Source organism: Bidens hawaiensis, unplaced genomic scaffold, assembly GCF_021521415.1.
Source record: "Bidens hawaiensis isolate Kalapana, Puna unplaced genomic scaffold, B.hawaiensis_p1.1 tig00007801_1, whole genome shotgun sequence".
Taxonomy (NCBI): domain Eukaryota; kingdom Viridiplantae; phylum Streptophyta; class Magnoliopsida; order Asterales; family Asteraceae; genus Bidens; species Bidens hawaiensis.
The window spans coordinates 823,693-843,962 of record NW_027491542.1 but is presented as its reverse complement, the minus strand read 5'-3'; the positions used below and the strand labels follow the sequence as shown (position 1 = coordinate 843,962).

At 38.6% G+C, this 20,270-nt stretch overlaps 1 long non-coding RNA gene across 1 annotated transcript in view; it reads right to left on the bottom strand.

Moving 5' to 3' along the window:
• Positions 1–3,064: 3,064 nt before the first annotated feature.
• Positions 3,065–20,270, bottom strand: part of LOC143636166 (uncharacterized) — a 108,732-nt gene continuing 91,526 nt past the window's right edge. Inside the window, exon 3 of the long non-coding RNA XR_013154194.1 lies at positions 3,065–3,244. This is a non-coding gene — a long non-coding RNA (uncharacterized LOC143636166). The remainder of the gene's footprint in view (positions 3,245–20,270) is intronic.

Here is a 20,270-nt window from a genome sequence, read left to right as displayed (position 1 = left end):
ACCAGTCCTGTAAGACTCTATCATCCATTTTAGGTTCTATCAATTTTGCTCGGGCATCCATCCAATGCATTCTTTTCGATCTTGTACCCACGGAGCGGTACACTGAACACCAAACTCTTTCCAATCGAGACGAAAAAAGAAAGAATAGCAACTACATCAACAACCTTGATTCCTGACGTGAACGGCCGCTTTCTTGGAACTAATTCATAGCCGCTTGAAATTCATTCGTTATAGAACTAACACTATATAAACAAATATAACAAGTGTGCAGCAGCATCAACCAACGCAAAAACGTAGTCACGGACTGTGGTATAATGCACCCCAAAAAGGGAAGAACTCCTTCTCAATCCCATTCGTACCATGTCTACTTCTTTACTACGGATCATGTCTTCGGAGGCTAATGTCGGTGAATTGGTTAATATGACATAGATCGGAGAATGGTTAAATGCTTCTTTGGGAAAGAACTCCTTGCTAACTGCTTCAACTTTCGACTTGGGCAGCAGCTCCCTCTTGCACAACTCCCCCGAACAGCCCAGATTTGATTCACTTTCAGAATCTCTTCGTCGATTCCTAACCTTAATAGCTTATTCAAAAAGTTTTATAGAGTAAGACCGTTACTAAGAAGGAAAACCCCGACAACAAGCCCTAGCCCTTCTCCTCAAAGAGCACTAGTTGCCTTTCAAATTCTAAAAAATCAAAAAAGGTGTTCTCCAACTTCTTATATGCTTTGATTTGATTCAAAAGAAGTTCGCTTTCTCTGCTCTTCAAAAAACACAAATATCGCTTCAATTCATCATTGGACTGGTTTTCAGTTCAAGAGTCCCCTATTGTGTTGATGCCCCTATCTTCAAAGGCAGAAGAAAAACATCATATTTGAATGATTTAGAAATGGATATCCGAAAAATGACGGATGGAAGGCATGGTTTCTCTCTTTTGGTGTTAAGCTCACTCTCTTAAAATCAGTCATTTCCCATATTCCTATACATACCTTGGCAGTGTGGTCTCCCCCTAAGACCGGGATTTCTAAGATGAAAAGTGTTATGGCTAATTGATTATGGGATTCCAATGGTGAGCACAGGCACCACTGGATTGCTTGGGACAACATTTATCAATCCATGAAGGAGGGTGGGTTGGTAATTAGACAGGAAATTTGCATGCCAAACTTGCGGGGGCTTATGTTGTTGGTCAGTTTATCTGGGGAAAGTTTATGAGATCTAAATAGGGTCATCCATTGGATGTGGTGTTTAAGCCTATTTCTTTCTGATTTAAGCTCTCATGTTTGGAAGAATGTTTTCCCTCATGTTAGTACCATTCTGGGCAACTCTCATTGGGTGGTAGGTGCTGGTAACATCAGCTTGAGCATGGCTAACCGGGGTGCTGGTGCTTTTTCTGTGCAGAATGTGGATCTTAATCCTCCTTTTAGAGAAGTTATTCAATCTGCTGATTTTTCTACCTTAGTTCTGACTAGCTTATCCACAGAGGCTCAATCTATTTTGTAAGATATCTCTCTAGATTCTGACATCCCAGATAGACTAGTTTGACATCATTCCCCTTCAGGTCTTTTCTCCTCTGCTTCCTATTGGCATTTTCCCAGAATTCATGGCCAGAAAAGTCCTTGGTGGTCTCTATTATGGAACCAGTGGCTTCCTCGGTTGATTCTCTTCTTCTGGAGATTCCTCAGGAATGCTCTTCCTATGGATTACAGGCTCAGATACATGGGCTTTCAAATGCCTTATCAATTTCATTTCTGCATTAGAAGTCAACAGGATTCTTTACTTCATTTGTTTTGTGAAGGTGAAACTGCCTCTCAGGTTTGGTCTTATTTGAAAGGTGTTCAACATGCTAGTTTTGTTCAAGATAGTCTGTCTGCTTTCACTAAGACCTGTTTGCAAGGCAGTTCTATCAAATCTAAAATGGGGGTAGTTTTATCTTCTCTGGTTGCTAGGAGATTTGGCTTGCTAGAAATGCATTTGTTCATGATTCAGTTGCTATGTCTTCTCACACTCCCAAAGTGTGAGTGTGAGAAGTAGGAATAAAGAAAGACTATTTAATTTCATTAATTTTTCTAAAGCGACTGTAAAATTTTTTTGCCATTTTCATTTCATTATATGTTTTAGACCTCTTGCAACTTGCAAGTTGTTCCCCTTTTTTATTTATAATATTGAGCCTTTAAAAAAACACACCATCTATTTTATGATAAGGGTGTATATACAAAACCGTAGCATATATATATATATATATATATATATATATATATATATATATTTCACAGGTCTAACATCTATTACATTTTTAACATTGATATGGTATGTACATTTTTTGTTTTTATTTTTATTTTATACTATTTTAGTGTTATCATGAAAGTTATTAAAATATCTTTTGTGACCCGTTATGTTATTTTCTGACCATTATATCATCTGTTGATAGATAAAAATGGATAAAATGTTTAATTTGGGAGTTTTCTTTACATATTCGACTGATTAGACGACTAAGATGTGATCCGATACAAATAGTCACACTTCTTCAGTAGTTAATTTGGACCAAACAAAGCAACAAACAATAAACCAAACACAGATATAGCCAATTATGATAAACTAAATATCTATAATATGTTGGATCATCGTCGTTTATAAAATAACCATTATTACATAATGATCTGTCACACTCCGGTTTAGGGCTTAGGCGTGTGACCACAAGTTGGTACCTGTTTTGTAAATACATTAGAGTTGCGGTTTATTTTAGCGGAAGACTTTGGTTGAATAAAATATTAATTTATTTGAAAAACTTCTCGGATAATAAATACCCGGTGTTTGATTTATAAATCTTGTTTAAATACTGTTTGCAGTATTTTAATAACTTAAAAGTGAGCCATCATTACCTTGCGAGTATCTAACTCCATGAATGCCTATAATGTCTTGCTACTAGTGTTAACCTGTTTCCCTGAAATGTGGGGAAAAATACGTCAGCTATATGATGGTGAACACGTATGACTCTATAAACATTTGAATGACATTACAATATAATTGTAGTTTTCTGTACACTCAACATAAGTATTTCTACTTTTGAGCTTTGTATCACTACCTTACACACACACAAGTGTTCCCCCGAGCCATGGTAGCCCCTGCAAGGAGAACTAGTTATGACCGTTAGCCCGCGACCACCTGGCCTTTGACTGATTAGGCTGAACAGTTATGTTTGGATCCAGACACATGTGTACTCGGTCTGAGTTGCTTTTATTTTCTATCTTGTATTATAATGTTTTTAGAGATCACATAATCTCATGTAAACCTTGACTGACTCTTTAAGACAAACACCCGTTCGTCTTATCGAGTATAAATATGTTTTGAGTGATTGAAAAGGTTAACGTATTCACCTGTACCGTCGGTGTGCGTTTGAAACCTTAACTGTGATTGATTGATTGATTGACTGACTGATTGATTGATTGACTAATCTATAATAAAATAGGTATATAAATATTTGGATCGTCTCTTGATCCAGCTTTAGACCTTTATCTGGTTTTGATAGCTTTAAACCTTAACTGATCATTGTTTGAATAAAATATTTAGACCTGTAGTCTTTCTGTTTATTGACTAATCATATACTGAGTTTCTTTTTCATGAATGAACATCTATAACCTGTTTCTTCTTCAAGAAGAAACATCCATTGATTGCTACCTTTGTATGTAAAATATCATGTTTCTTAATCATGAAGAAACAATATATTAACTATATTCCTTGTATATAAAATGTACGCAAAGAAACTATATATCCATATGAATGTTAAATTATGCGTTTCTTAATTGTAAAGAAACATAACTATACTCTTTTATATGTTTAAAGCTTATGTAAACATAATTATGATCAAGTTTGGCTATATCCCTGACTATGGTCTAAGCCATGTAATATAATAATAAAATAATGACTTAGGCAGAACCCATACCTTACACGGATATTTGGAGTTTGCAAACTAAGATTGATCGAGCAGCACTTCTACTCTATGTCGCGCACTGTTGCTTAAATTGTCAGAACTTCAGGTCTTAGCACGAACTTCGAGGTTGGCACGCAAAATGAGGCGACATATGGTAGCCGTCGTGACGTGCACGTACTTCGAGATAGAATGCTGGGTTATTTTTGGTGGCACGGATTACGAGGTTTGGCGCATTAAACGATGCTCGACGAGCAAAACGAGGTAGAGAGAGTGAAATCTAGAGAGAGAAAGTTTGGTGTGAGATTTGAATGAGCCGTGAGCCTCCTATTTTTAGGTTGATTTCGCAACCCATCGCGATACGCTATGGGTCTTTATAATCCCGTTGCGTATCGCGACGCCGCATTTTCTCCGCCGCCATCCTACATGCTGACACGTGTCTGCTGACTCATCAAGGTCCATCGCGATACGCGATGACCTTTGTGTTGTGCTCATCGCGTATCGCGATGGCTTCTTGGATTCAATTTTTTTACTTTTGGTAGCTTGTCACTTCTGGGTCTAACACCCATTGTCTAAAAATACTAAGGCAGCTCTCAAGCGGCTCGCGGAGATGCGAGCGTCCGAAGTGCAAAGTGCGTCATCAAAGTGTCACACCCCGACTTACGGCCTGTGACCAATAGTTGGTACCGGTTTTGTAAATATATCAGAGTTCTTTTTTTTTTTTTTGTTTTAGCGGAAGACTTGTAATACTTTTGAAAACCATTATTTAATAAAAAAATAATTTCTTTTGTTTGAAAAAGCTTCTCGGGGAAGTCTTTTTAATTTATAATAAATATTAATATATTTTTAAAATGACAATTTAATTGTAAACCTTTATTTAAAAATAAGATTATTTAGTTTATTTAGAAAGCGTATTGGATAATAATTCCCGAGTGTTTTATTTATAAACCTCGTTTGATTTTTACAAAGCATATTGTTTACATTCTTTCAATAATTTAAAACAATGAGTCATCTCTACCTTGCAAACATTCACTTCATGAATGACTCCAATTCTTGATACTTTAATTTCATGAAATGTAAAAAAAAAACGTTAGCGATATGCTGGTGAATACGCTGACGCGAAAATATTTTCTTTTACTTGATCACCCCTCGAGACTACGTAGGTGTCGGCCCATCGTGGCTTAGGAATAATCAAGTTAAAACAACACAATTTATAAACTCAAGCCTCTACACTCAGTTCCCCCAGCAAACACCGCAGCGTTCGACTAGTTGAGTGTCTATACGAATGCACAAGGTCATACTCCCCGTAGGATAGCGTAATTGTGACCAGGTGTAATGTACCCATCACATATGTAAGGATCCAGACAAACGTACACGATAGCCTGAGGCCAGTGTTTATACCCTTGCTTATAAATGTTTTAGAGAAGCTTAGTCTCATGTAAAGTTTTTCATTTAACACGTTTGACTCGTTTGAAAACAAGTTTGTAAAGTTGGGGCATATTCACCTTTTTTATTTGGATCGGCTTCAATACATCGTCCGAGGGTCTTTCACGTTGCTATCTCGCATCTATAGTACGAGTATAACCTTTTTCTTTTTGATCAGCTTCAATACACTGTCCGATGGTCTTTCCCTCTTCTTTGTTATCTCGCACATATAGTACGAGTGTAACTTTTTGTTAGTCGGATATACAATCCGGCTCAAGACCTCTAGTTTCATTTGTAAAATTTTTACCTCGATTTTTATTTTTTTTATAAACTTTTAGTTCAAAACATCTTTTCTTTATTTTAAACTTTAGTTTAAAATAATATTTATTTCTTTTCTTTTTCAAGTTAAGACTCTTTCTTTTAATTTCTTTACTTTTCTTTTCTTTTACAAGATAAACATCTAGTTTAACCTGTTTTTCTTTTTCTTTAACTCTACGTTTTTTCTTCATTAAATACGTATCATTTTCTTTTCTATTACTTAAGAATAATAAAACTTAAATAATATTATCATAACACATCTATATTTATTTTATATTTCTTTTTTTATTCATGTTTAAACCTATAGTCCAAATCATGCGCCTTTTATTTTTTATATTCGAACTTTTAATTCGATATGTTTTTCTTTCTAAAATCTACGTTTCCATATCGTTTGTATATATATATATTAATTCATATAAACAATATATATATTCTTTTACTTATTATTTAAAATACTTTTAAATAATGTTTCTATCTTTATTTATTAATAAAGATTATTTTATTTATTTTTCTTTTCTTTTATTATTATTTAAAATCATTTAAATAATAATTTCGCTTTATCTATAACCAATAGTTATATTTATATTTTTCTCTTTATATAATTTCTTTACATTTCTTTTGTTTATTTTATAGGTATTGATCATATCCTTGATTATGGTCTAAGCCTTTATTATTTTATTAATATTTTATTTGGGCATTATGCCTACCTTGTTTTGCTTATTATTTTCTAAACTCACTGGCAGCACTTCGACGTTGGCACGTATATCGATAATCTTGATCAACACCTCCTTGGCACGCAAATCGTGGCACGTCGGTCTTCAAGTCTCGTCGGCACACACTTCGAGGCGGGTCGTCGGGCCGTCTTGGGTCGGCGCGTACTTCGAGGTGAAATGTCGGGTCGTCTCGGGTCGGCACGTACTTCGAGGCGGAAGGCCGGATCATCTCGGGTCGGCACGTACTTCGAGATATTGTCGTCGGTATTTCGGGGTATTGTCGGTTTAATGGAACGAATTACGAGATAAGATGTCAGGGTTTTATGGTCACGGAAAACGAGGTGGTCGGTACACGTTTATCGAGGTATTTTTAGAGAGATGTTAGAGAGAGAAAGAGTGTGTGAAAAATGAATGACCAAAGTGGCTATTTATAGACTTTTCTCGGGACCCATCGTGATACGCGATGGACCCTTGATCATGTCATCGCGTATCGCGATGCATGCATGATGAGTCACCCACTAGGGCTTCCACGTGGCGGACACAATGTCACGTGGTGACACGTGGCGCACACATAATGCCACCACGTGACACGTGTCACCTTATCATGGCTTTATGCCACGTGGTGACACGTGGCAGGACACGTGTCACCGTGTTATGCCTTTATGCTACGTGGTGACACGTGGTAGGAACATGGTGCCACCATGTGACACATGGGGGGACACGTGTCACGTTGTCAAACCCCGTCATTGCGTATCGTGATGACGGGTTTTTGGTTCATCGCGTATCGCCGTCTTCCCATTTCTTGGGTTTTGAAAACATACTCATCGCGATACGCGATGGGCTTGCCTTTTGTGACGTCGCGTATCGCGACCAGACAGGAAACCAAATTTTTTTTATATTTTATTTTACGTCCTTGCACTATTGGAACTTGTTATTTTTAACCTGATATTTTTTTGATGTTACACAAAGCGTCACATTGCGCCCAACGCCCTTGGCCCGAGACCATGCGCGTGCGCGTCGGGTGCTTCACACCCTCCGCTAGGAGCACTGGGTGCATGCTAGGCATAAAAGAATATTACTATGGAATTTTATCTCTTTATAAAGAGTTTCCAAATTTTTACCACTTTCCATGTGGGATGAATTTTAACTTCTTTATTTATACCCATGTGGAATGCTTCCACTTTCTTATATCTTTCAGTGTGGTATGAAATTTCCTTATTTCATATCCTTAATATGAGATAATTTTATTTCCTTATAGAATGATCTTATTTTCTTTATTTAAAATTTTCTTCATTATTTATTTTAAAGTATAATTTTGATCCTTTAACTTTACTAAGTCGTTAAATTTGGACCAAAATTTTGGGGATGTTACATGATCCATCTCTATACATACATAGATACATATGAGTTGATAGCGATGATGGTTATATAAGATTTATGCATTAAATACAAACTCAAAGTTTTGCCGTTTCCACATCAAGTACACGATGAAAATGGATATTAAGTAGAGTCCGTGTCATGATCCTGTTGAGTTTTGCGAGGTAACCATACGTTTAATGATGACACACAAGTGAAATGTGACTATGTGATGTCTCACACAAGACATGAGTTTTTGGCTGAATTGATCAAAATAACGTATGACATATTAGCTAGAGTGATAACCAACATTAGACCATTCATAATAGGTTCCATTACTATCCACGTACTTATAATTTAAGGGATAACACAAATTTCATACTAATCGTCTTCTATATAACATTCCCCATCTCTAATCTCCGTACCTAAAAATTATGAGCAATGGTAAAACATGTTTAACCATTCATTAAACCCAAATCTTTTAGATGGTTGTGTGTGAAAAAAGAGAAAAAATAATGAAAACCTGAAAAAGAATAAAAATTATATTTAATTGAAATACGGACGGATATGGGAATGAATAAGGGACGCGTATTTGTTAACGAGTATCGATACCGTACCGGTAAATTTGGTACGATATTCAGTCCTCACTTTTCCATATATTTGGCATTGGTATCTTCTGTATTGGTATATGTATAGTACTGATACCATAAAGCACCGTAAAGAATACCAATAAGTTCGATACATTAAAAATCATTGTATATTTTCTTTTTAATGTTCAATTAAATAATACATTTTATACTTTTATCATTATCTTTTCTATATCCTCTACTTACAATCATTTTCAGAAAATATTAAAAAAACTATAGGGTGTTACATGAACTTTTCAGATATACTAGATATACAGAAAAATCACAATAATTTCCCTCTCATTTTCTCACAACATCCTTAACCACCATTTGTATTATAAAAACCTCACGCACATAATATGTGGATGAACTGGGAATTCTCTTAGAGCACTCTCAATCAATCTATCAAATTATGTGAGAAGAATTTTTATAATTTATGGAGTAGTTTAGGATGTTGTGAGTGAATGAGAGAGATAATGTTGTGATTTTTCTGTATATTTTAAAAGTTCTTATAGCACCCTATAAATTTTTTAATATATTTTGAAAGTGGTTGTGAGTGAATGAGAGATAAAATGTAATTATAAAAGTATTACTCCCCCTGTCCCGTTATAAGTGTCCACATTTCCTTTTTTATTTGTCTCATTACAAGTGTCAACTTTCAGAATTTATTAACCAATTTCCAAGTTTACCCTTAAACACACACATCTAACATTAATAAACAATATTGATGGATCCACTTTTCAAGGACATTATTGTCATTTGGTAATAAAAAATGTAATCATTCAATCCACCTTAAACTTTGTGTTTTTCAAACATGGACACTTATAATGAGACGAAGAGAGTATTAAAAAAAGAATGAAAGAGAAAATGTAATGTGTTTTAATATAATTTTTATTTTTGATGATAGTGAATTGAATGTGAATGCTCTTAGGGGGTGTTTGGTACAGAGAATGGAAAAGGAGAGAAAATAGAAATGGAAATGGAATTGTAGAGAAAGAGAATTGGTTTGGAGAATGAGAATCATTTCTCTTGTTTGGTACACGAGAAAATAAACAGAGAACTCTACCATACCCAACCCCACCTCCACCCAACCTGACACCACTCACCACCGCAGCCCCACCACCACAGCCCCACCACCACCAGCACCACCACCACAGCACCACCACCACAGCCCCACACCACCAGCACCACCACCACAGCCCTTTCTTCAACCACAGCCCACCACCACCGGCTGCCGCCACCAAATCCCCTTCTTCAAGTACAGTACACAAGAAATTAAAAAGATTCAAATTTTTGGAACATAAGATATAGAAAAAGGAGGCTCAGATCTGTCATCACTGCCTCTTTGGAGATTTTGTGGTGGTGGTTGTGGTGGCGATGATGATGATAATAATCAGAAGCCACCTGCGACCACCGCCGATTTCCACCACCACTGTCACCCACCTGCGACCACAATCACCCGACCATCTGAAAACCCTAACCTACCACGAACCACCACTTGAAACCCTAATCTCCGTTCACCCGTACCACCTGCAACCTACAACCGGTTACCATCTCTGTGTTCACCACTACGAACGGCGGAGACGGGGTGGTGGTTGCAGACTTGGAGACGAGGTGGCGGTTGCAGACTTGGAGACGAGGTGGCGGCCGGAGACGGGGTGGTGGCCGGAGACGAGGTGGTGACATGCTATGAGGAGGCTGCTGAGAAATGGATTTCTCTTTGTTTTAAAGAGAAATGGAATTCTCTAGTTTTAGAGAAATAGAAAGAGAAATAGAAATAAAAAGTGGAAAACAAACAAAAGAAATATTTCTAATTTCATTTCTCCCCAATCAAATCCCTCTACCAAACACCCCCTTAGAGCATTTCCAACCGTCCTCAATATTATTATGAGTGAAGTCTTTATATTATATAGAGTAGTTATGAGTGGAGGAAATTGAAACTTATTGTTTATCCTTAATAATTTTTTAATATTTTTTCAAAGTGTTTGTGAGTCGAGAAGAGAGAAAAGTAATCATAAAAATATAGGAAAAATATTATTTAATTGACAATTAAAGCAAAATTATAGTGTAATAATTGGAGAAATATAAACAGGGATAGCCGCTAGGAATGGTCTAAGAGCATCTACAACGGGATGCATACCCCGAGGTCCGATCCTATCTGGCAACTGACGGACGTGGAGGGAGTCAGACTCTACCGTTGTGGAGCATTGAAGATTGTTGCAGGTCCGGTGCCGCAAACCTGCAACGGACTTGAAGCATGGGTCCCTCCTTCTCTCTCATGCAGGCGCTTGGTGGGCCATAACATCTTCATCCTCTCCGATTTCCATTCCTTTGAAGAAATACAATCAAAGCCATTTCATCTTCTTCACTGTGATTTAATATATGGGTGGATCGATTTATGTTTGCTGGCAACGGTTTGAATCAATCTATTTAGAATATAGGTTTGAATCAATAAATTTGGATTCGAAATATCCGACGAGACGCCGATAGGGGTTTTCAGATCTAACATGAAAATAAAAAGATAAAGAAGGGAAAGAAGTGGTGACGGTTGGCTTGTTTTGTATGTGATTCAATCTAAAGTTAATGTATTAAAGTTATTTTGATTTAATATAAAAAGATAGTATAATGTAAAAGTATTTTTATTTGATTTAATATAAAAAGATAATATATTGTAAAAGTATTTTTATTTGATTAAATATAAATTGGTAAGTGATGATGTGCTGATTTGTGAAGGTTTGTTGTTGTGGAAGTAAGTGTGAGTTTTTGAGAAAAGTTTGAAATCTGATGTGACGTTAATGTGGCGGTTTTTTGATGTTTGTTGTTATGGATGCTCTAAGGATAAGGAAGTTGTTGTGTGATGAATGATGATTTTATGGCATATTGTTTTCTTACATAACTACAACTACATACATATTCATATCCTGAAAATGACGAAAGCTATTTTAATTACTCTGTGTATTATTTGTACGTTAAGTTGTTGAGTTTGTGTGTGGAGTCCTTTAATAGAGAAGAAGACTTGTTATGGACGTACACGTATCTCAATGTACGTATATGTTTCCACAAACCCAACACATATAATTTTGTCTTTTTCAGAAAAGAAAAGGTTTTGGTTTTCTTTTCTTTAAAAACATCTAGCTATAAATTTTTCTAACAACTAAATGCACTTTTAATGATTTTAATCCTGACCTTTTATCTTACACTTAATTGGCTACAATTTTAAATCCAACTATCCAAGGAGGTATTAATTTGTGCCCTATACAATTATTTTATGCAATAAAATGTTTTTTAGTTTATACCAATGAGATATGAAAAGTTGTAATTTCTTATGGTTACTTAGCATTCAAAAAGGATAGGAAAATAAGTTGTGTTACGTGTATTAACTAGAGATCTTCACTTAGAGTGTTATGTCAATGTCACGTATGCATGAGGTCATTAACTAACCAACTATTTAAGTAATGCGTTGTGGAGCAAATAGAAATTAAATAAAATAAATAACTAAAAGAAAAAATAAAAAAAATGTTTGATTGGTACATCGGAGTGAACCCTGTAAAAGTGTTAACTGCCCATGTAGCAGCTCTTGGAGTCCCCTAAAAAATCTCTTTTTGACGGTTAAAATGTAGAAAATTACATATAGTGTTTTTACCAATTTTTTTTATATAAAGTAGTATTTGCAAAAGTTTAAACTTGTCATTTCATTTCATTTTTTAAGGGACAAACACTGTAAAAATTATATAAATTCTTATTATTATTATTATTATTATTATTATTATTATTAAAATTTGAACTGAATGTATAGACTCTTATTTTGGTAAGAGATATTGGGTTTGCTTTCGGTTTGCGTGATCTCTTCTGTCTCACGCGCCTTGCAAACATTTTGACTTAATAAGAGTTTCACTCACGAACCTTAATCTATGGTTGTATGCCACCTTGCACCCTTAATGTTTTGACTTTGTTAACATTTTAGTGTGTGTATTAAATTTTTCAATAAATTTATAAGAATTTTTAATATATGGAGAAAGTGTGAAGTTTAGCCAACTTTGTTACTTTAAAATCTTTTTTTATAATTATTCAATATGGTTAGAAGAGAATTCACAAATAATTCCATATCCAAATGACCATGTATAGAGGTAAGGTACTGAAAATACTTAAATATCCTTAAATAGTACCCGCGGGTCAATCAGAAGTCCCTCATAAGGCACCCGCGGGGCATATAGGTCACCCGCATAATCACCTAAGGAAGAAACATCCTTACAGGACATGCGGAAGCATCCTGGCACCCTCAAAAGTTATATGCGAGACGGAATATTAGTCGGCGTAAATAATTATGAGGTAATGCCCCGAGACAGTTGTCATTAACTAATAACATTCTAGAAGATCTACCAACACGCCTCCTTGAGCAATACGTGATGTATCAGCCAATTAATGGAGAACACCTTGCCAGGTCGTTATAACCATGCACATGGCCAGGGTTGTTTATGATCCTATCATATGAAGACACGTGTCCAGGTTGTTATACATGCACATGCAACGTATAAACTAAACCTGTAATATGAGGACACGTGTCCAAGCAGTTACAAGAGCATCTTCCAAAGGGACAGCTGACCCAATCATCTTCCCACACCCTCCGGCTATAAATACTTCCCCAACCATCATGAGGTATCCATATTATTCACTCGAACTGTACTCTCTCAATTTACTTAAGTACTTTATCTTCGTCGGAATTGTACTTATTCTCACGCCGGAGGGTGGTTACGGGAAGACCCCCCCTTCTTGTCCTTCCGTAGCGAGCTCACGGTGTCTATTTTGCAGGTTCACGTCATTGGACTTTAGGGATTGTATTCATATCGTATTGGCAGTTAACCGTATCCTACCCTGTGGACACATTAGATCTAAGACCCATTAAGGGGAGTAGATCTGTGTCTCTTCATTTGCGCCATCCGTGCTTTTGTTAGAACAACAAGAATTTTTTTTCTGTTCTCTTTACGATATGAATCAGTTACCTAAAGGGCCGATGGAGAATCAACTGTAGTCTCCACGTGATCTCAATATTGAAACACGTGAAGGAGCAACGTCCATTTTTGCTAGAATCACGAATCCTGTTCCACGAACTGATGCCGTGAACCCTGGAGGTTTTACCTTAGGCGGTTCAACGGCTCGGGGACATTTCACTCCATTAGCAGATAATACTCCGGTAGACACTGGAAATGTCGTTACACCAACTACTGACCTAGGGCATGTTACATCCCTAGGAGGTTCTAATCTGGGAGATCTAGAGCGAATTATGAGAGAAGCCCACAGAACTCACTCGGAGTTAGGTTTGGAAGAAGATTCCGGCGACTCTAACCCAAGACGAGCTCACCGTCATAGTTCCAAATCGAAAGGACGTTTATCTCCAGACGAGTGGCTTCGTATACAACAAGACAGTCTGAAAGTAGAATATGAACGTATGGTGCAGAATGAGCGTTTTCACGGCCGTACCCTGACGTATGACGAACATCCCAGGAGATCTATCTCTCATCCGATAAAAGGAAGTCACATTCAGTACAGTCAACCGCCAGAGCAGAATAAAGGTGAGATCCGGAGGTTACGTCCTCGTCCTCGCATAGATATGCGGGTACCATCTTATGAGGACGAACTGGATGGATATGATTCAACCTATCGTCCGGAAGGCAGTTATTACAGCGGGGATAGCCGTCTCCCTTCATATGGAGGGGCTAGTTACCCGCAACCAGCCATTCGTCAGGCGGAATACTACAGTAATGCTGAACATGATTTTTCTAAGCCCTATCGCCCGAAATCTTTTGTGGAAAAGTCAAAATTCATTTCAAGCATCGCGACATCTCCATTCCCAATAAATGCAAAGATTCCAACATCTGTTGGAACGTATAACGGAATGACAGACCCCAACGATCATTTGCTGAGATTTGTTGCAGTCGGAGGAGTCAGTGGGTGGACTCTTCCGTATTGGTGTAACATGTTTGCACTGACATTCACGGGAGCTGATCGGGAATGGTTTGAAAAGTTACCGGCGGATAAATCAAAAGTTGGAACGATTTTGTAGCAAAATTTTCCCAACATTTTAGACAACAAAAGAAACATACCCGTGATCTTTCTGAAATACTGGATGTTACAAGGCGAAATAATGAGTCTAGCGAAGACTTCATTACTCGTTTTAATAACGAGAGCCTTAACATTGGAGGGGTCAGTGAAGATATGCTGAGGGGAGCATTTCGAAAGAATGTTCATAGTGATGCTTTGATTCGCACTCTCACAGGAAGAAACGGAATGCCCGAATCATGGGACGAAATCATGAAGGCAGCAAAGTTGTTCGCGAGAACTGAGAAAACTCTAGGGTCTAGTAGTCAAAAGCAATTACCAAGGGTCGAGTTCCAAACTCCGAGGCCAAATAGACAGGCCAAGGGGACAATCTGGTCAAGACTACAGCCAACTTCGGAACAACCAAAGAAATTTGATGCAAGGTCCTTGATCGGAAATAAGGGCAAGCATAATTTTTCAGCCCGGTCCCCCAACAGTTGGACCCCGTTATCGAAAAATCCCTCAGAAATCCTCACCACTGAGAATCTGACTTTCAGAAAACCTCAACCGTTACCGAGAAAGTCATTCCTCAATAACAAGAAGCACTGCTCATATCACAATGATATTGGACACAGCACGAACGAGTGTGTGGCCCTCATAAATGAAATTGAAGCAGCCGTCAAAAATGGCAGACTCGAACATTTGGTCAAAGGCACATGAACAGGGACTGGTAAGCTTCCCGCAAGGGACAGCCAGGGCCCAGCCAAAAGGCAAATTAAAGACTTGAACGTCCACATGATTCAGGGTGGACATTTGGGTAAAGGAAAAAGGAGGGAGTATTTAGAAGAGGAGTGGAAAAACAAGCCCGTGATCTTTCCTCGGATCAGAGGAGGCCTGTGTAACAAAAACCCGTTGATAATTACTGCTCAATTCGGTCACTACCGATCACAATATGTGTTCTTTAACACCGGCAGTACGTCTGACATCATGTACGAACAATGTTTCGAACAATTAGATGAGGAAGACAAATAAAGATTGAAACCAATTCATGCTCCCGTTTCGGGTTTTGAAGGCGAGATAATGCATCCGCGAGGGGTGATATCATTTCCTGTAACACTCAGCGACGGAGTTCTTTCAAGGACAGAAGAAGTTGAATTTTTGGTTCTACCAGCAACTTCTAAACATGACATTATTCTGGGACGAGAGGCGATTGGCGATTTTAACGCCCACCCATCCACGGCCCACAGTGCAGTAGGAGTCCCAACTAGCACCGGTGTGGCAATAATTTATGTCAACCAACATTGTTTTGCAACTGAAAGTTCGAGACCTAGCAAGGTCCCAAGACAAGCTCAAAGGACCGAACCAGAGAAATGGGTTTTGAACAAGAAATTTCCCGACCAAACAATTACTATTGGACGTGCTATTTCAGAAATAGTGAGGACCTTTCTGAAACAACTATTAACCAAAAACATTGACATCTTCGCCTGGCAGCCCGCGGACATGACTGGTGTCCCGCGGAGCATCGCTGAGCATAAATTAAGGGTAAACCCTATGTTTACCCAATTGTCCAGAAAAAATGGAAGATGGGTCCGGAACAAATGAAAGCCATGAATGAGCAAGTACAAGATCTTCTTCACGCCAGAATCATCCGGGAAAGAAAATATCAGACATGGGTAGCTAATCCAGTCATTGTCCCAAAAAGCAACGGGACATGGCGGATGCTATTGATTTTAAAGACTTAAACAAAGCTTGCCCCAAAAATTGTTATCCATTACCTGAGATTGACCTCAAGGTAGACGCTGTAGCCCCGTTCAATTTCAAATGCTTCTTTGATGCCTACAAAGGCTACCACCAAATTCGTATGGCGGCGAATGATGAGGATAAAACAGCATTCCGAACCGATCAAGACACTTTTTGCTATAAAATGATGCCTTTCGGATTAAAGGACGCGGGCGCCACATATCAGCGATTGATGGATCAAGCTTTCCAAGGTCAGATAAGCCGAAACCTGGAGGTTTACATGGATGATTTAGTAATCAAAAGCATTGAAGAGGATCAGATGTTAAGAGATATTGAAGAGACCTTTGAAACATTACGAAGCATCAACATGAAGTTGAACCTGGCTAAGTGTTCATTTGGGATGGAAGAGGGAAAATTCCTTGGAGTCATAGTAACAGGTGCGAGCTTCAAAGCTAATCCCGATAAAGTTTAGGCTATAGCCCGCATGCCCTCTCCCTCTTCCCTCAAAGAGGTTCAAACACTCAATGGAAGACTTGTAGCGCTAAACTGATTCTTAGCAAATCATGCGGCCAAGTCTTATCCATTCGTGTCAACACTTACAAATTGCCTCAAGAAGGCATATTTCAAGTGGACCGCGGAAGCTGAAAAAGCATTCTTAGAGGTTAAGAAATGCTTAATGGAGTTGCCTACTTTAACAACACCATATGCGGGTGAACCTCTAACACTGTATTTATCTGCCTTGGATATTGCCATAAGGGCCGTATTGCTGATGGATAGGGAAAATGTCCAAACACCAATTTACTATATCAGTAGAACATTGTCAGATCCGGAGACCAGATATTCGATGTTAGAAAAACTTGTCTTAGCACTGGTCTATGCAGCCCGACGGCTCCGCAGATATTTTCAGGGACATCCCATAAACGTTCTGACTGGTTACAAACTCAAGAACGTATTGAGTAAACCGGAATTGTCTGGACGGTTGGCAAAATGGGGCATTGAGTTGGGTGAACATGCAATCGAATATAAGCCTAGATCAGCGATCAAGGGACAGGTACTCGCGGACTTCATTACCGAAGTCCCGCAGCACAAAGAGGTAGAATGCTTGATTGAACAGCAACCCCAAGCACCCCCGGAACAAGGAAAAGTTTGGTCATTGTTCATGGACGGAGCTTCTAGCAGTGAAGGATCTGGTGCAGGCCTCAGGCTAGTTAACCCTGAAGGCCATTAATTCATATATGCCATAAAATTAGACTTCAAAAGCACCAATAATTAGGCAGAATATGAAGCCTTCCTAGCGGGACTGCGGATAGCAAAAAAGCTTGGGGTGAAGTGTTTGGAAGCACGAGTGGATTCCATGCTAATTGCGGGACAGATAAACGGAACATACGAAGCAAAAAACGACATTATGGCTTCTTATCTCTCGCAAGCAAAAGACTTAATCCGACAATTCTCCTCCTTAAATAATTCCCATATCAGGAGGAGCGAGAATAAATCTGTGGATGCTCTTAGGAAGTTAGCTTCGACAAATTTCGAACACTTTGCTAAAGATATCCGTTTCGAAGTCTTGGACCACCTGTCCATTCCTCAAAATCAAGTTCTAGTAATTCAACGAGCGTCGAATCGTGGATGACACCGATTAAGGCTTACTTATCATCCGGAGTTCTCCCAGCAGAAAAAGCTGAAGCTGGAAGATTAAGCACAAGGCTTTGAATTACCAATTAAATGATGGCGTGTTATATCGGTGATCATTTCTAGGACCACTGTTGCATTGTGTAGACACGGAAGATGCGAATTATCTAATACGAGAAATTGGTGAAAGCTAAACCGGTAGCATCAATAACGGCATCAAGCGTTAAAAAATTCCTTTGGGAATTTATCATTTGCCGGTTTGGTCTTTCGCGGGAATTGGTAAGTGACAATGGGACCCAATTTGCTGATAGCGGACTATAGGAATGGCTGAAAGAACTTCAAGTTGTTCAAAATTTTACGTCTGTAGCTCACCCGCAAGCAAATGGTCAGGTCGAAAGAACCAACCGAACTATCAAAGAAGGGATTAAGGCAAGGTTAGGAACTAAACGGTCAGGCTGGGTGGATGAATTGCCCCATGTACTTTGGGCCTTTCGCACCCAAAGGAATTCCAACAACTCCGAGACGCCGTTTAGTTTAACCTATGGCACTAAGGCCATGATCCCAGCCGAAATCGGGATTCCATCCGCAAGGGTTTTGTTAATTGATGATAATGATTACGAACTCCGGATGAATCTTGATCTACTAGAAGAAAGAAGAGAACTGACATTGATCTGCGAGCACAATTATAAGCGACAGCTTCAGAAGTATTATAACTCGCTGGTCCAAAAATGTGAATTTGATGCGGCAGACTTTGTCTTCCGTAATAATGAGGCTTCCGGCCAGGAACCCCCGGGAAAATTGGCCCAACTTGGGAAGGCCCTTACAAGATTAAACAAGTTTTGTCTAAGGGCGCTTACAAGTTAGAAATGTTAGATGGGACAGAGGTCCCACAAACTTGGAATGGGACACAACTAAAAAAGTGTTACATTTAGCAGTTTTGTTTGTTTTTACTTTGGCATGCGCCCCCGAATAGACTAGCTAAGGTTTTTTATTTTCAATTTGTATTTTGGCTTACGCCCGTTATATGGAAAATTTATGTTAAGTCTTACGATGTGTTGTAATCTTGTATTGACAAAATCGAAGATCCGGCAAAACACTTATATTATAACGTATAAGACAAAGTGTATCGGAGAGAGCAGAACTTCTTATTTATTATCAAAAGAGATTACAAAAAAGAAATACATGTAGACAGAAAATAAATTTATATCTAAGAAGTCACGTCGTCGACTCTTACACCTTCATCCTCTTTATTTTCAGCTTCAGCATCATCTTAATCTTCTTCATCTACACTAAGAAGATCTTTTAGCTGATCAATGGCATCTTCCTTGTTAGCAAGTTCGGATATATCTTCTGAATTTGAAAACTTCAGATTGTCATAAGTTTTCGTCTTATCAATAAGAATCGAAGCAGTATCTTTGCCATGTAGAATGAATTCTTCCGGAACCCGGCCTTCTGAGGCAAAACTATAACCTTCTTGGAATCCCATTTGACGACTAGCCTACTTAGAGGCACTCAAAAGCACGGCAACGCAGTCACCAAGGTCGTCGCTTTTATGGACCCGAGCAATTGCAACAGAGATAACTGCTTACGGCGAAACAAAATTGTATATACCTCCGGAATGCCTTTGGCCAAAACCCACTTTTTGTCCGCCTGCGCCTGTAATAAACTCATTTTGTGTCCGGCACATTCCAATGATTGTTCCCGGCTTTTGGCGTTAAGGTCGGACAACCGTTTTTCCTTGGCTGCTGAGTCAACTCAAAGAGTTTTTATCAGCTCAGCTTGCTCCTCCAATTGCTTCTGAAGAGCAACCTTGGTCTCCTCAGCAACAAGGCGATTGGCTCTCTCGGCTTCGCAGGCTTTAAAATTCTCTTAAGCCTCAGTTAGAGCACTGGGAGCTTCTTTCTTGGACTCAAGCAGTTTAAGCTCTAACTCGTCCCACTCTTCATTCATCACCAACCAATCCCGGGTGATCTCTTGATTGGTAGAAATAGTATTCTCTAGATGATAGGAATTTTAGTTCAGCAATTCCTGGCGAATACGGCGACGTTGTCGCTCCCTTTCTGTGGGAGGAAGACTTTCCCGCAGATATTCAAAACACGTGTCCACGTCATTCAATGTCGAATTTCTACGTAGCGACCAGTGTGGATTATGAGGGGCAGTGTCCTCTTCCGCGGGAGGCGGGGAGGTCTGACCCCCATGACAGAATGCACTGACACCCCCTTGGTCTCTAAATTGATGAACATTAAATTTTGGAGACATATGAAGGGCGTCAGGCTCACCAATCTCCTTCTCCTTCAAAGGATAAGTATCCGTCAAAATGATCGGATCCTGAAGAGTGTTTGGTGGTGAAGATGGTGGAGTTGGAAGCTTGGGAGCACTTGAGCTCTTTAAACCAGAGACGTCTTCCGAAAAATCTTTCAAACCTACTGACATAATGATAATCATACATCATATACATTACTATTTAAAAAGATGGCAAATATAAGATACAATAAAATTACCT